The sequence below is a fragment of the Camelus ferus genome, chromosome 15, assembly GCF_009834535.1.
Source record: "Camelus ferus isolate YT-003-E chromosome 15, BCGSAC_Cfer_1.0, whole genome shotgun sequence".
Lineage (NCBI taxonomy): Eukaryota > Metazoa > Chordata > Mammalia > Artiodactyla > Camelidae > Camelus > Camelus ferus.
The window spans coordinates 22,120,449-22,138,274 of record NC_045710.1 but is presented as its reverse complement, the minus strand read 5'-3'; positions in this window follow the sequence as shown (position 1 = coordinate 22,138,274).

The window sequence follows — 17,826 nt, the reverse complement described above, 5'->3', positions numbered from 1 at the left end:
TCTTGTAAACCTGAATATTTAATAGACATTATAAGTGTAACAGATCCAGAGCAGAACTCTTGATCTGCCATCCTCCAAACCCATTCATCTCCCATTAATCTCTCACTATTTATCGAGTTGCTTGGATCAAAACTTTGAAGTCATTTTAATTCTTTTCTTTCCTTCATACCTCACATATAATCCATTTGCTAATCCTTCAACTATATCTTCAAAATATATCCTTAGTCTTTCCATTGAACTTTATCTCATTCTTACCATTCTGGTTTGTGTCATTGTGGTTGTTTTAAAATATTTTTATAAGTTGTTTAATTATCTGCTTTCAAAAGTTGGAGCTTAATTCACCTCCTCTTGAGTGTGGGTTATACTTAGTGACTTATAATAAGTACCATGTGGTAGAAGTGATGATGTGAAATCACTTGCTCTGGAGAAGGCCAGTTGCCATGTCATGAGGACACTCAAGCATCCTTTTGGAGAAATCTACATGGTAGGGGACTGAGTGGCCCATCTTGGAAGTGGATGCATCAGGCTTATTCAAGTCTTCGGTTAATGTCAGCCCTAGCTGACGTTCCTGATTGTAACTTCATGAGAAACCCTAAGCCAGAAGTACCCAGCTAAGTTACTCCTGGAAAATAAATGTGTGTGATGATAAATGTCTATCATTTTAAGCTGGTACGTTTGGGGATTTTTTAAATTCAACAATATATAAATAATATACTTTATTAGTTTCCTTGGGTTCCCATGTCAAATTACCACACACTAGGAGGCTTAAAGCAACAGAAGTTTGTTTTCTCAGTTCTGGAGATCAGAACTTTGAAATCAAGGTGTTGGCAGGACTACATTCCCTCTGAAGGGAGAAATCCTTCCTTGCCTCTTCCAGCTTCTGGGGGTCCTAGGCGTTCCTTAGCTTGGAGCTCCATCACTCCAGTCTCTGCCTCCATCTTCACATGGCATTCTCCTCTGTCTCTATGTCTTCTCCTCTTCTGTCTCTTATAAGAACATTTGTCATTAGATTTAGGGCACATTTGAAGAATTCAGGATGATCGCACCTCAAGATCCTTAATTATGTGTGCAAAGATCTTTTTTTCCAAACAAGGTCACATTCACAAGTTCCAGAGGTTAGGGTGTACATATATCTTTTGGTGGGGGGAGCACCATTCAACCCACTGTATACACCATTATTTCTTATCGGGATTGATGCAATAGCTTTTTAACTGGCCTCCATCTTTTAATTTTTGTATCCCCCTAAAAATACATACACAATTTATTTTAGAATAGAATGCAAATTTCTTAGCATGACCCAGAGAGTCTGTAGATCTGGCCTCTGCCTATCTCTGACCCTATTTATCAGATACTACTGATATCACCCAGGCTTATAAGTAGCCTCCACACAAGGGCCAGTCAAGTTCTCATGAGGATGGGAGGCCAGCCATTCTAAGAAGGGGTATGTAAATAACACATACCCAGAGGCTTAAGCTGAAATCAGTATATAAGTTTCATAGAGGCTGGAGGGAACAGACAGGGGATGAGATGGCTGGGAACACTTCTAGGGGTTGAGACTCAGAAGGAGTGGGCAGAGTAGACATCAGAGAACAAGGTCAGAGACACACTTGTGGGGCTTGGCATAGGCGAGGGAGCTGAGTCCATAGGAGAGACAGAGCATTGTTATGGCGACTGATGAGAGTCTACTCATTTCTTTGTGCATGGGTCCTGCACATATGTAGTGGTACCAGAAAGAGGCAAGACTCCATAGAAACTTGTAATTGAACTGCAGTGGTTACCTCATGTTCAGGGAATAGACCCTTTGCAAAAGTGAATTGTCCAGATTTGTGAATATCAGAATGGTGGAGTAAAAACAGTATGAATCAGAAGTCCCAGCTTTTTCACTTACTAGATATAGACTTAAGTTACTTGCCCTCTTCCACAGGTGAAAAAATTCACCTGTGGAATGGGGACAAAAGCATGTATGCTACAGATTATGCACTTTCTCTTTGGCCAATAGCCAGATCTTACAGAGAGCATGCTGAGGAAGAAATATGTCCAAAAACAAGCGTCTGTGCTGGATGCTCTGGGCTGGGTCCCTTGGTCACCATTTTAGCATTCTTCTTGCTGGAGAGGCTGGAAGGCTAAAAACTACATTTCTCAGATTTCTCAGTTCAAGATGTGAATTTTGTCTTACCAATTGATACACGTGTATGATTTTTAGTAACTTAGAGGTGAAAGGAGGCCATTTTCCTGGAAAGAAGTTGTAGAAACATACAGCATCCCTATAGATGTTTGTAGGGTCCAGCCTCCAGCTTCCTGAGGATAGAGAAAGAGTTGTAGTGTCCACAGCTTCTTGGTATGACTTCTAATCCTGATGATAGCAAGGACTGTCCATTCTTCAGTTTTCTGAGCGTAAGAGGTAGTTGGCAGGGTTATGGGTTTTTGTTTCTATAGCTACAGTGACAGGCTCAGAGGAACAGCTCCCACAGCGGGATCAGTTCTCTGTGTCTGGGGATTTTTCCAGAAGGGCCAGTCTGGAACCTGATCCTAAAGCCCTTCTGATGATTTTGAAAAGAACTAATCCTCTGAATCAAATCCTTTCTTGCTTAAAATTCTCAAAGTAGTTTCCTTTTCCTGAATTGGAGAAGGGGACCCATAGAAAGGCACAAGGAGTGCTGCCTGGGAAGGACCAGTTGACTCAGCACGAAGCAGCCTCACAGTATAATGCGGCGTTTACCTTGGTGAGTACACTGAGATCCAGGTTGGGCCTTTGGCTTACTGTAATTCCCAGACTTGGTTTTTGGCACCTCACCTCTTCTTTTTCAGGCCAATCTTGTGTGTTTTCAAGCTGTGAATATTAGCACTTCTTTTGGCATCTTAACCTTGCCTTAGGTACAGAGATGAGGACCCTCAGTCAGTAGCCCTTAGAAGTCCATGCTTGATGGGAAAATGTCACTGGGCTTCCGAGAGAGGGCTGGGAAGTGTTGACACAGAGACAAGACATGCAGGCAGGCAAGGGGGAAACTGCAATATGAACATAGGTTTGTGTCTCTCTAGGCGATTTGCCAGCAAAAGACTCCAACAGGACTTTGTTCTAATTTCTGCCTAACGTTCACTCTCTTTGGAAAAATGTGCAAGATCTGAGCAAAGGTCAGCTGTCATCAGGAGGAGTAGGCTTAATATTGATTAATGAAGAGTCAACTTTGGCTCTTAGAGAAATGAATATATTTAGCAGAACATCTCAGTAAGCTATGTTTTGACGTGAAAGAGTAGCCCTCAAAGAATTTTCTGGATTGGCTAACATCAATCTAAGAAGACCAAACCATTTCTGTACAAATAATTAAAGGAGAAGTTTGAGTGACCAAGGGTAATCTAAGGAGGGATAAAGTGAGAACACCCTCCATCCCCGTTATCTTCCTCCTTCCTCCAAGGACACAAGGAGTAATCTGAGGGAAAGAGAGAGGGTGTCTTGGGAGGCAGTACAAGCAACAGCAAGATGAGCACAGCTGAGGAGGGGAGGCAGGTGAGAGGTTCTATACCCAACCTGGGAAATATGTGGCAGCCGTGACGTTCCAGCCTGTGTCCCAAGGTCTTCATTAAAACCCTCCTCTCATAACTGCCTATGTGGTGGTGCTTTGGAGAAACAGGGGAAAGGGACTGAGCTCCAGGTTTGGGTTGTTGCAAAGTAGAGAAGACATTGCAGGAGGGAGGGTGGCACAGTGTGCAAGAATTCTGTGAAAGGAGGATTTGGATCAAGCGACGACCAGGAGGGATATATAAGCCGTTAAGAATCCCCAGTGATTGTGGTAGAAGGAGAGTGCCGAGCATGCATCATACTCAGGATCGAGTTCAACCCACCTTTACCTAAATCCTAAATGACAGGCGATCTGGGTGTGCTGGAGAGCACAGGGCACCCAGCATCAGTGTAGTCAGGGGCTTCAAGGTTGGTTTAAAGAAAAGGAGGGTGTTGAGTACAAGACAGTGTAATTAACCCTTGTGTCCTGCCCTTAGAACAGATATTGTAACTTCTTGATATTCCCCTTGTCCTCTTGGAAGGTGCTAATAACTTAACTTTGCAGAAGACAGAGAGGGAAGCTTTTCTTCTAGTATTTCATAGACCCTTTCCCCCTCCACACTGTGTTGTCTGACTGGCCAACATGCTTTCCTGCTAAACCTGCTAAAAGCATCCCTGTGCTTTCTTCTCACTGTACACGACAGGAGGTATACCGATTCATGCTTCTCTGGCTTCGAAAGACACATTGCGCCTCTTCTTTGTTAATTTTAAGTCTTAAAAGAACTTTGATGGAGAACAATAAAATTCTGTCCCACTAAATAAGTTAATTGCAGGATTTTAAATGCTTGACAAAAGGCCCTTTCCCTTGAGGAGAGAATATCTTCTTCCAATTAGAAAGAAATGATCCTCAAGGAAAGTCACACAGCTCTCTGCCTGGTGCCCACAGGAGGCTTTTACGGGCTCCCCATCTGGGTTTGAAGTCATGTGGCATAAGAAACTCTTGAAGAGACCACTGAGTAGGGGAGTAGGAATAGTCAGACAGCTACATGTGCTCTCTGGAGGATTCTTTGTGGCTGCCAAATGCTTCCCCTGAAAGAGTGGAATAGAGTGTCTGGGAGAAATTTTGACAGTAGGCTATCCAAAGCTTTTAAGAGCCTTAGTCAGGGCCAGAAATCCTTACTCATCAGAAAGGATTCTGTGGGTGAAAGTAAAGTTTCAGACTTAGTTTTTTTCAACTTCATGAGTAGAATCATAGTGAAATGTATAGTAAATAAAGCTTTGTGAGTTACAGCAATGTTGTTCACAATAGCCAATAGGTGGAAGCAACCTAAGTGTCCATTGACGGATGAGTGGATAAATAAATGTAGTATATACACACAGTGGACTATTATTTCACCTTGAAAAGGAGGGAAATTCTGACACATGCTGCAACATGGATAGACCTTCAAGACATTATGCCAAGTGAAATAAGCCAGTTACAAATATACTGCATGATTTCACTTATGTGAGGTACCTAGAATAGTCAGACTTATAGGGACAGAAAGTAGAATGGTGGTTGCCAGGGGCTGGGGGAGGGCAGAATGAAGAGTTATTGTCTAATGGGTGCAGAGTTTCAGCATGAAAAGATGAGAAGAGGTCTGAGGATGGATGATGATGATAATTGCCCAGCTTTGTGAGTGTACTTAGTGACACTGAACTGTACCTTTAAAAATGGTTATGATGGCAAAAACGATTCAATTTTGTGTTATGTATATTCTGACACACACACACACACACACACACACACACACACACACACACACAAAGCTTAGTGAGAAAGATGTGCTGTTTGCAAAATTTTGCATTTCTTTGAATCATGTTCTTCAACATGTGTTCCGTGAAAGTACTCATGAGAAAAAGATTCTTTTGTTTGAATCAGCTAGGGAACCCCCCAAATACAAAGCACATTAGGTATAGAAAAGTCTCTGACAAGACCTGCATTGAAAAATTTTTAGCTTTGTTTAATCCAGATTTTCACATATGTGTTTGACCCTGGAACACCTTTTCCCAGAGTTCCCTTAAACTCCTGTTAGAAATGGTATTCTGCAAAGCTATCAGCTTGGAAAGCACTATTTAAATCTTTCTTCAACCTGTATAGGAGATGTGTCTAAAAAGTAATGGATGGTTTTCTTTGGAAACTCCATTCTTTATAGATAGACCTAGTGAACTTTGTGATTAGAATTTAGAGATTAATTTGTTATGCTATGTTAGTACAATAAAGAGAACATAAATAAAAAGTTATTAGCATGTGGATAGGTCCTCTGACCCAGCTACTTGAAAATAGTCTGGATTTTGCTGATAATGAAGTCAACCCCTGTCATTCTGATGGCAGCGACCTGGACTGCAAATAAAAGTCAATCAGGTGACAATAACTGTCCCACAACTGACTTTTTAAAAATCTGCCAAGGGCTCCCCTTTACCCTGACTGATGTAAGTGGTCTATTAGTCCTGCGTGGATGGAGAAGCTGATGTAAGGAATGATCTTACTTTCACAGCTATCATTTTATGCTTGAATTTTGACCTGTATCTCCATCCAGGAACAGCTGCAGAAATAGAAATTATCTAACAGTGTATCTCATGCCCACAAATCAACATTTTGGGCAAATTATTTCCACCTTCTGGATTTCATATTCCCCAATTCTAAAATAAAGAGCTTGGATTAGGTTGCAAAAGTTCCTTCCAGCTTAAAAAAATTTTTTTTCAGATAAAAGGGAGTCATTTTCCTTTTTCTCACAAGTCAACATTTCTGTCTTTACCTTATGAAGATTTTGAAGTCTAGATATTTCTTGTTTTATAAGTAGTCGCAATTTGCATACAGTGTTTTTTATATTTCATACCTACAAAACACTTTTTGAAAACAGTTCTGTTGTTCTGTCACTTTTATTGCCAGGTTTTTGACCAACTGTTCTTAGAAAAGGTGGAAGTTTTAAAACTACAGCTATTTTAGAAGAGAATGGAACATTTAAAGTGAAGCAAAGCAAAGTTTTAAAAACACCTATAAATGGCAACATTCAAGGACACCCATTATAAGAATTGAAATGGAGTGTAAAACTTCCAAACTAGAGAAGAGAAAGAAATGGAAAAATAAAATAAACATGCCAGAAACTCAATATTTAAAAAAAAATCCTATAAAAGAAAACACAAAGTAAAATGGTAGAAACAAGCCCAAATATTTAATCAATAAAATGTAATGACTTAAATATGTTAGTTAAAATAGATTTAGAATGGTTTTGAGAATAGTAACACAAAATTCAGCCATGTGCTTTTACAAAAGAGGTAATGAAAACTTACAGACATTAGAAGGTTAAAAGTAAAAATGATAGAAAAATATAAAATGTACAAGTCCTAAATAAAATAAAACTGGTAACAAGATATTAATTTCAGATAAAATAGACTCTAAGACAAAAAACGTCTTGAGGTGTAGTATCTATTCCTGCCCCTTCATCATTCTTCATCTTGGTAAACTTCACTTAGGTGGAACCAGCTCCATCTCTCCTGCTGCCTTCTTCTCATTCACTGCTAACGCCTTCCTCAACACACATTTTAATTCATCACAAAATGCTACTGATTCTGTCTCTAAAACACGTTTTTTGAGCTATTACAGACACATCCATATCCGTCTCTAGACATTTAACCCAAGTCACCATCATCCTTTAACTCCTGCCCAACCTCCAAACTGATTTTCCTGTTTCAACTCCTGCCCAAATTCAATCCACTCTCCATTGTAGCAATAAAAATGATTTATAAATAGATATAGGATAATGTCTCACACTTACACATAAATTGCACTCCACCATGATGAAAAACTACCAATGGCTTATTTCACTTAAAACACAATAAAACCCATACCATGGTCTCAAGGTCCTGAGTGATCTAGCTTTCCTCACCAACCTCCCCCTGAGCTGCTTTTCCACTCACTCACTGTGCACTGATTTCCCTCCTCCCATCAGTACTTGAAGTAACATCTTTTTTTCCATCTCAGGGTGTTCGTACAACATGTTTGCTCCACAGAGAATGTTCTTTCCACCAATCTTTGCCTGGCTAACTCTGAGTCAGCACTCAGTTCTAACATCACTTCCTCAGTACAACTAACTTTCTGCTTTTCTGTCTCTTGACAGCCCATTGTTTTCATTTTAACAGCCCAGTTTGTAAATATATATTAATTTGTATATTTATTGGTTTAATGTCAGTTTTTTCCTAAATATTTTTAATCTCTGTGAGGAAAGAGATCAGGCTGTTTTTGTTTATTTGTTTGTTTGTTTGTTTTTTCCACTGTGTATCAGTGGGTATAGTTCCTGGCCCATAGTAGATACTCAATAAATATTTGTTGAATGAATTTTTAAATTGAATATAATGTAGATAATGATAAATTCTCCAACCCCAGGGCAGGATCAATTATTTTATTTTTCTTCATAACTCTCTCTACTGCCTTAATCCCTAGCACAGCAGGAGTATCATTTCTTCCTACAAAGTTATATTTTATAGCCCTCTATATTTATATATACAGTGCTACTAAAGTCACATAAATGAGAAATAAATCACTGTTTCTGTAAATTACTGAGGTTTTGGGGGCTGCTCATTGCTACAGTTTAACCCAACCTACACTGACCCATAGACCGATTTCCTTAAAGTTAGATGTGGCCAATATGACTAATTCTGCCAAGAAAATGTGAGCAGCGGATATGTGCATCACTTAGTCATATCTCTTTAAGCTTCAGAAGTCATGCTTCTGGGTCCAAATGCAGTGGAATGAATCAGGAACAAGATGTAGAGAAGATTAGATATTTATGACTTGGTAAAGAAGGAGAAAATGAGATTGCCTGGAAGAAATTTTTTCATCTTATTCAAATGTGCCTTGACTCTCATCCAAATCCTTACTGCTGCCTTTGGGCCACTCAGCATTTTCTTGTATAGGACCAGCCCTAAGGGTCCTGAAGTCCTGGATGTCAGAGACTTAGTCCCATCTTTGCGTGGCTCCCCACACGTGAAGTGAAGGGATGTTGTACCTTACTGCAGCAGTGTGGCCTAAGGCAGGCTCTCAAGAGGCATTCACGCTCTCTTCCTGCCCCCTGGTGGTTGCTGGTGTGTCCCAGTGTGGGATTCAGGGCCTTTCCCCCATGAAGTGCCTAATTGACATCACCAGTCTATTGATAGATGCATGTGTAGGAGGTTCTTGGGAGAGAGGCTAACAGACATACTGCCAAGCTCCAACTTCTGTTTCAGGAAACATTTCCTGAATACGTGCTCTATTCCTGGCAATTAACAAACATTTCTCCTTGCAACCACCAGGTAAGGAAAATATTGTCTCCATTAGACAGATGGGGATTTTGGTTCAGAGCGCGTAGGAGTCTCGCCCACGGGTGCAGAGCTAGTGCGTGGAGAGCGTGGGATTTGAGCACAAATGTTTGAATTCCTTTCCCCCTTCCCTATTCCTCTCTTTGACTATGTACTAGTGATGGTGCACATACCACTAATGTGTAACTAATCTCTTAATATTCCCGTCTCTAAATCTCATCCCTGGGATCTGCATTATGTTAAGCTTTGTACAGAGCGGGTCTTCCCGCCCTTCTCCCCCACCTTTCCCTTCCTTTCAGCGGATGCTGGTAGGAGAGGGCTAGATCTCTAGGCCCGTATTGAAAGAGAAGGCAGGGGCTGGCTGTGTGCAAATGGATGCCATGCCAATTACTGTTTCTTGGAGTTGATATCTGCCTCCATGTCCTAGTCTTACACTTGAAAACTGGGTTGGTAATTACTGACAGGAGCTGGGCTTTAACTTATTCCTTGTCTCATCCTACACAGTTCAGTACAGCACCATGCTGCTTCCTACACCATATTAAAGTGAATGGCAGCTTCCACACCTTGTGTCCAAGCAGAAAGGGACTGTACGTGGGGGTCTTTTACTTAATGAGGGGGCACAGGAGAAACCTGGGGAGACCTTCTGGAGGAAAAGGGAGGCTCTGGTCTGACAGCCCAGCAGGGGGGTTGTTCCTTTCCAGAGGGAGGTAAGAAGAGACTGTCTTAGCTTACTGCGGATTTTTGTAAGGTCAAGCCTGTGACATGAGCCCTTCCAGCCAGAGCTGACTCGGTTGGCTGGGTGCAGTTAGGTTGGCATCATACCACTGGAAACCATGAGGCCTAGGAGAGGGCAAATGTGTTCAGCTCACCCTCCCTCTGCCTAGGGTTGGCTTTCTTTGAGCCACTTCCTGGTTTCCTTCCTCAACCTCTGCCCAGACCAGTTTTGCCACCAGTTCCTTTCTCAGTATCCTTATAACTTTCACTCATCCATTTCTGGAACACTTCCATCCCTTCAGCAAACATTCTTTCCAAACTCATTCTGAAATATTCCTCACAAGGAAGTACCCAGTACCCCCCACGACAGAGTTCCAAACCATGAGTAACTCCCATATGACGCACTGTTTTCTGAAAAGTCCTATTTCACATAAGCTAGCGTTTCTGGTGACTGGGGTTTACTGAAGCCAAACTCTCTTTCTGATTCCTGGGTTTTCATTGTTGGTTGTTGCCATTTTGTTTTATAAATGTTAAGGGTTTCCTCCCCGACTCTTCCTCATTTGTCCAAATCCAATATTGATTAGATCTGTGGACTGGCCAGTTACCAGGATCTACGTGAACTTCTCAGTCTTGAGAGCAATGTGGGTGTTCAAGTTGTAATCTTGGGGATCCAGTAGAGAGGAAGGAGCCCTGGACCTGGATTTAAAACCTGTGGTTCAAGTCCAAACTGTGCTGCTCGCTCACACTCAGAACCTATCTCTTCAGATGAAAATGGGGCTTATAGCTTTATGTAGTGCTTATGAGGATACCTTGCATTGATGCACATAAGAGAACTGTGGCGCTGTACAGCCGTAGCGTGTGATGACGGTGGAGGACAGAGTCACGATGAAAATAAGCCTGAGGTTAAGCTGACCTTCTCTTTTGTCTGGGAGGGAAGCCGACTTAGCCAAACTGTGTGAGAAGACTCGGTGCCTTTCCCTCAGCCCTCTAGAGCTGAGCGGAGGTCACTGAGCATATTTATTGACCTCTACTGTGTGTTAGTAGGGATTCAATAAAGTAGGAGCTGGTCTCTGTGTTATGTGCCATAATAGAGGTAGGCATACAACACCATGGAAGTAGACGACGGAGCAGTGATGTTTCCTCAGGGTGGTTGTGTGCGAAAGTCTGAGGCTGTGGGCTTTGAGGAGCTGGTTGCATTTAAGCTGAGCTTTCAAGGATTTCATTAGGGGGAGAAGTGGGGAAAAGGAGTTCTAAGCTGAGGGAGTGACCTGGGAAGCATGGAGGTGTGGTGCTGAGTTCGGGGGTTGGGGAATAGTCTAATGGCCAAAAGATGGGATGTGTGGGTGAGGTGGCTGAGAGTGTGACTGGAGGTGGGCCGGGTCTGGATGCATCCTGATGGCACAGCCCTGTGTGCTGGGGCAGAGTGGTCTGTGCTGGACTCCGGGGCCTTCTCACTGTCCTTGGAGTCTTCCCGTTTACATTGATTTGAATTTTAGGGCAGCTTTTCCCTTAAAGCTGTGAGTCTTTGCAATGGATCATATACTTTCCCTCCTCTTTAATAATATATATACACTCAAAACTGTTGCATGCACATCACTTTCCACACCCACTCCCAGTATCTGCAGGGCAAAGGTATAAATGGAAGCCCATATGCTGAATGTTCACATATTTAAAAGTTGTAAACCAACTTAACAAATGTTAAATCAAAAGGTCCTATGCTCCTCGCTTGACAAATGCATCTTCATAAGCACCTTGAAGGCCAGGTTTTAATTTATAATTTTCAGACTCTCCAGAGAACTGCCCTCCCCTGCCTCATAGTCCATCTCTCCTTCCCACCCTCAGCTCTGCCTTACCCTGTGATGGTCTTCTCTCAGTCAGACGAGTGGACAATGCAGCCCACCTGTCCCAGCTATGCCCACTATTCCCAGGAGTCGCCCTCAGGGGACCTTGGGATGCACACGTGAGGAGCCGAGGGGCAGGCATGATAAGAGTACAGTTCTCCTTTGCAGGAAAAGACCAAGGAAAATGGCCAGCTTGGGCCTTGAAGTGAGCTGGGGGCCATTTGGCAGGAACCCGGGTGTGTGTGGAGCATGCTATAAAAGGGGCAGTGAAGTAGGCTATGAATGGTTACTTTCCTTAGGCCCAAAGGACTTCTCATCCAGTGGGGAGGGGAATAACCACAAGAAGAGCAGAGAAGGGCCCTCTAAAAGGCAGGCCCAAGGCAGCACTACCTCTTGCCTGGGCCTCGGGGTGGGCCTGTGATGAGCATCTCCTGCCCTTGGTGAGTCCTACTTTCAGGGTTACTAGGCTCACTTTGTAGGAGTACCTGACCTTGCCAGCAGGAATACTTCTTGTCACCTCCATCCCTCCATTATAGAGTGGATCTTTTAAGGGGGTCCACTCTACACATTGGTGGACACAAGCCTCAGGCTGACAACATATTTTGGAATGCCACAAAATGCTATGAGTATTCCAGAAGCTTATTAAAGAGAGAATTACCCAAGAACACTCTATATTAGGGATCACTGGTCCAGACAGTTACATGAAAATGATAAGCATAAAATAAAGCACTTTTATCATCTGATATTATTTTCTTTTCCTTAACACTCTGGCTACACTGATGTTGGACAGGAAGTGGGAGAGTCTTGTAGCAAGGCACAACTTGCTCAGAGATAGGTGAGGCTCAGGGGACATGACTAAAAAGGACCACTGCACATTTGAACAGGCTATGCCATTGGAAAGAAGGATGCCAAAAAAAAAAAAAGTCCAAGTATTATTCCACGCCGTATTACTCTGGAATGCCAGGGCTGGGAGAGTATGTGGGGTTTTATAGAAGGAAGGGGTCCTGCCAGAAGTGTCAGGGAGGAGCAGATCCTTGGTTGTCACCTGAGTTTCTTGTCTTCTAGACTGGGACTCTTTCCTTGGCTTCATCTCAACTCAGTGTTCAGTTGCCAGAATTCTCTAGGCCAGTTGAATGGGGGCTCTGTTTATAATAAAGGCATGGGAGGCTGGTAAGATTTTGCCTTGGAAAAAGATATTCTTTTTTTTTTAAATAAACAAATTCACAAGCTCTGCTCACAGACCCATCATTGAAGCACTCTGATTTAGCCTCCAGGCGAGGCGCTTCACACGTTTCCTGGGAGCTAATACTTAACTGGCACCCCGGACATGGCTACTGGGGCTGTGTGGGTCATTCAGAAGATTCTTATCACCCTCATTCCTACTTTCATAAGAGATTCTCAGAATAATGGTGATGATTAGATAGAGATGATGAATAGGGAACTTTTTATAAAGTGAAATCACTGATAGTGATCGAGACTGAAAAATTATAGTTGCCAGGTCACTAACTAGTCTGGTCTGGCTGCTCACCTGGGTATAGAAGACAGCCAAGAACAGCAGGGATAGGAAATTTGACTAAGAGGCCTTGGGCTGGTCCCTGAGGTAACCTCAGTTGCCATTCTGTTTTCATCATCCTTGGGGTCCACTCCTGTTACTCCTTCCTCTGGGTGATCTGTCATCCTTTTCTCCTGCTCATGTCCTAAATCTATCAGTACTCTGCTTGGGCCCACAGATGTCACTATGGGGGGTTAAAACCTTTCCCATCCAGGTTCATGTTCCCTCCATGTTCCAGGAAGCTACCATGCTACCCAGGGGCACTGCCTTCTAGAAGCTTCCTGCTTCTCCTAAAGAAAAAGGGCCAAGTTCCAGTGTTGGGTAGATCCTGCAAGAATGCTCCAGCCTTTGCCCTTCTCTGCACATCCTGGGCCTGGGGTTCTGGAGGAGAACGGCAGTAATCACAAGTTCTGTTTCATCTGCTTCTTCTGACAGATGGAGGCTGGGACCTGGGACCTTTATCTTGGTCACCAAGGAGTCAGTTGTCAGATGTGACAGCTATGATTGCACTGACTTCCCACTGCCTGTTTCTTCTCTCTCCCTGGATCTTTTTTACACTCTCCATTTCCTTTGGGATTATAGAATTCCTTAAGATTCTTGTAGTCTGAGGCCCGGTTTCTGCTCACTGTGTGATCTCTGTTCATGAAGCACTTTATGAGGACTATAAGAAGAAAGACAGAGATATAAACTATCTCTGTGTGTTTTTTTAGAAGACAGATCTGAAGGGCTCCAAGCCGGCTTCTGCCCCACTGCACACCAGTCCCCTTGCTGTTTGATTCTCTACTCTCCCTGCTTTGATCCTCTTAAGGCCAAAGTTTCTCACTGCTGATACCTCTTCAGTGTTAAGTGAGACCTTTACCAATGAAGCAGTTTCTCCCCTGTCTCCAGCCCCTGTAATGGGTGGTGGTGAGCTAGGAAAACCTTGTCTCTACTCTTTATGGTTTCAGAAGATTCTAGAATCAGAGGAACTTCAGTTCAAATCCTGGTTTCCCCTTACCAGCCATGTGAATTACTTAACCTCTCTGAGTCCAGACAGCTTTTTCACATAGAAAACAAAGTTCATCTGTCTTTACGGATATTGGAGAAAGTAAGTGAGCTCCACATAGAACCCCTAACTTAGGACCTAATACTATTAGCAGCTTCATAAATCTTTGTCCTCTTCAGAATGTCTCCACTATGAAGGTGATTTAACCTTGACCAGTAGACTAGCCTCAGGACTGGAGGCCTTCCATTGCAGCATTTATAGTAAGAACTATATACTCTCCTAGAAGAGCTTAAGGTTACTTGCTATATCAGTAAGGAGATGTGCATGTCTTAATTTTCCCAATAATCACAAAATGCACTAAAATAAAGGTAATAGTATAAGAAATCTCAAATCTCTCAATGAGGATTGCTTAGTGTGCTGTGATGTGGATGCAGCACTGGAGCTCGTGAGATTAAAATTCATGCTTCACAAGTGGAGCTTGGGAAGCTGAATAGCTGCATGTAAATCAGTGAAGTTAGAACCATACACAACACACCATACACAAAAGTAAACTCAAAATGGCTTAAAGACTTAAACATAAGACAAGACACTATAAACCGCCTAGAAGAAAACATAGGCAAACATTCTCTGACATAAATCTTAGCACTGTTCTCCTAGGACAGTCTACCCAAGCAATAGAAATAAAAACAAAAATAAACAAATGGGACCTAATTAAACTTATAAGCTTTTGCTCAGCAAAGGAAACTATAAACAAAACAAAAAGACAACCTACAGAATGGGAGAAAATATTCACAAATGATGTGACTGACAAGGGCTTAGTTTCTAGAGTATACAAACAACTCATACAACTTAATTAAAAAATAAACAACCCAATCTGAAAATGGGCAGAAGAACTAAATAAGCAATTCTCCAATGAAGACATTCAAATGGCTAATAGGAACATGAAAAAATGCTCAGTATCACTAATTATCAGAGAAATGCAAATCAAAACGACAATGAGGTATCACCTCACACCAGTCAGAATGGCCTTCACACACACGCAAGAGTGCACACACGATAACTGCTGGAGAGGGTGTGGAGAAAAGGGATCCCTCCTACACTATTGGTGGGAATGTAGTTTGGTGCAGCCATTATGGAAAACAGTATGGGGATTCCTCAAAAAACTAAAAATAGACTTGCCATATGATCCAGCAATCCCACTCTTGGACATATATCTTGGGGGAACTCTAATTTGAAAAGACATGCACCCCAGTGTTCATAGCAGCACTATTTATACTAGTCAAGACATGGAAACAACCTAAATGTCCATTGACAGATGACTAGATAAAGAAGTTATGAGATATAGATAGATAGATAGATAGATAGATAGATAGACAGACAGACAGACAGATAGATAGATATAGATACAGATATACACACACACACACACACGCAAAGGAATACTACTCAGCCATAAAAGAGAATAAAATAATGCCATTTGCTGCAACACGGATGGACCTGGAGAATGTCATTCTAAGTGAAGTAAGCCAGAAAGAGAAAGAAAAATACCATGTAATATCACTTATATGTGGAATCTAAAAAAAGAGACACAAATAAACTTATTTACAAAATGGAAACAGACTCACAGATATAGAAAACAAACTTATGGTTACCAGGAGGGGAAGAAGGTGGGAAGGGATAAATTGGGAGTTCGAGATCTGCAGATACTACTAAATAATAGATAAAATAGATAAACAACAAGTTTATACTGTAGAGCACAGGGAACGATATTCAATATCTTGTAGTAACCTATAATGAAAAAGAACATGAAAACAAATGTATGTGTGTTCATGTATGACTGAAACATTATGCTTACACCAGAAATTGACACAACATTGTAAACTGACAATACTTCAATTAAAAAAAAGAATTGATACTCTATTCAATATCAAGTAAAAAAATCATGCTTTGGAAAAATGGCAAATATTATGTCATAAAACTTTGGAATTATTCACAAAGAGCTAAAATCCCAAATATTAATCCACAAATGCCAAGGATCAACTGTCCTTAAAGGCTCTAGAGAGAAGGGTAGACAGTAGGAGAGAAAATGGCAGCCTGGCCATTGTGAATATCACTGTCACCCATATTACATTAATCAGAACTCAATAATATAGCTTTATCCACAATAAGAGGGCTGGGAAATGTCGCTTCTGGCTGGCAATGGTTTCCCAGCAGAAACTCTCCATTAGAGGAGGGCGTGAATATTTGGTGGGCAGGTAGACATGTCTGCCACACTTACCTTCTATTAGGTGCAGGGAGACAGACAATACCCATGTAAGTGAGCACATTATATAGGATTTCAGATGATAATAAGAAAAATAAGTCAGAGGAGGGGAACAGGGGCTGCAAACAATTGTGGAAATAGTTTTCCCCAGTGGTCCTCATCCAGCCATACTGTCTACAGAGAATAGGCGAACTGATCCTTTGAGTGAGCCAAGTAGTAAGAACCCTCCTTCCTGAATTGTGCTGGAGCAGCTCAGACTGGAGAGATACCTGACTTGGTATCCAGACAAGCCCACGCTGTCATTGTCACACTGATGGTAAGATTACAGAGTATATTGAAAGACATAATAGATGCACACAGGTAAAGTGGGTTTAAATTTGCTTCTGGGCCTTTTCTGTTCTTTGAGCTTTTTGTCTGAAGTATTGGCCCAGGCTGAAGTTCAGATGCTTTTAGTTTTGACTCTGTATCCACTTTTAGACAATCCTACCTTGTTGATTATAAAAGGATCTACTTCCCAGACATATGTAGGAAATAAAAGGTTGATTTTCTCAGTAGTAATAGTAATAGTAGTGTGGCCTTTATGCTGAAGAATACTAGCTGGTTACCTAATATCAACGACAGAAGATTAGTTGGAAAGAAGCTGGTGAGGGACATTAAATGGTGCTAAGAATATATGAAGTGATGGAAGAAAGTTCCATTATTTGGTAAAAGGCAGAGGCTTAGACATTTCTGAAACCTCAACCTATTCCCTGCATTGTGGGCTCAATTCAATGAGAATGTATTCATCCTTTTTCTATACCTGGCCTTATGCTGGGCACCAGCTATATAGCTGTAAACAATTCTGCTCCTGGTCTCAGGGGTTCACCATCCAGGCACGAGAGAAAGACACTTCACTGACCAGAAGGCTGGATTTCAGCCCAACCGAGAAGGCTCAGGAGTGCTATCCTAACAATCTTGGGTTTCATGCTCCCTAGTTAGTGAAGAACCATCAAAGAGATGATTTCTATGCTGGCTAGTGGGTGATATATGTAGAAACTGGTACTTGCTTACTATATGACAGTTGACAGCTCAACCTATCTGAGCACCATTTTCTTTGTCTAAAAAGGGAAGATAATAATAATTTCCCTGCTTATCTTGCAGGTATTTTATAAGGATCAAATAAATCACATTATGCAAAAGAAATGTTATTCAGGCATCAAGAACTATTATTAGGACTGGTTAGTAATGTAGACATCTGGGAGAACACGGGAGGACATGAGTGCTGGGCAGTGATGCTCTGAGAATATAGCAAGTCCTTTCATCTGGAACGGGCATATGTAGGAGGGAAACCAGTATTATTTTTTAAAAAGCCAATAACTTAGTAAAAAAAAAATAATCTGAACAAAGGATTATTTTTCTTTTAAAGAAAAGTGATTTTTTTTTTCAAGTAAAGTTTGTTGTAAGTGAAGAAAATGGACAGGAGATGCCTGTCGGGCGTAGACAAAAAGGCACATCTGGATTCAAAGAGCAGGAGTGAGCAGACCAGAGGCATGGCTGCAGAGGCAGGTTACAGGCTGGTAGTGAGACTTCTGCAAGGATCCGGTGGTCTGCCAGGGCACAAGCTACTTGAGAATCAACTCAAAGGCAGTAAAGGCTTTATAG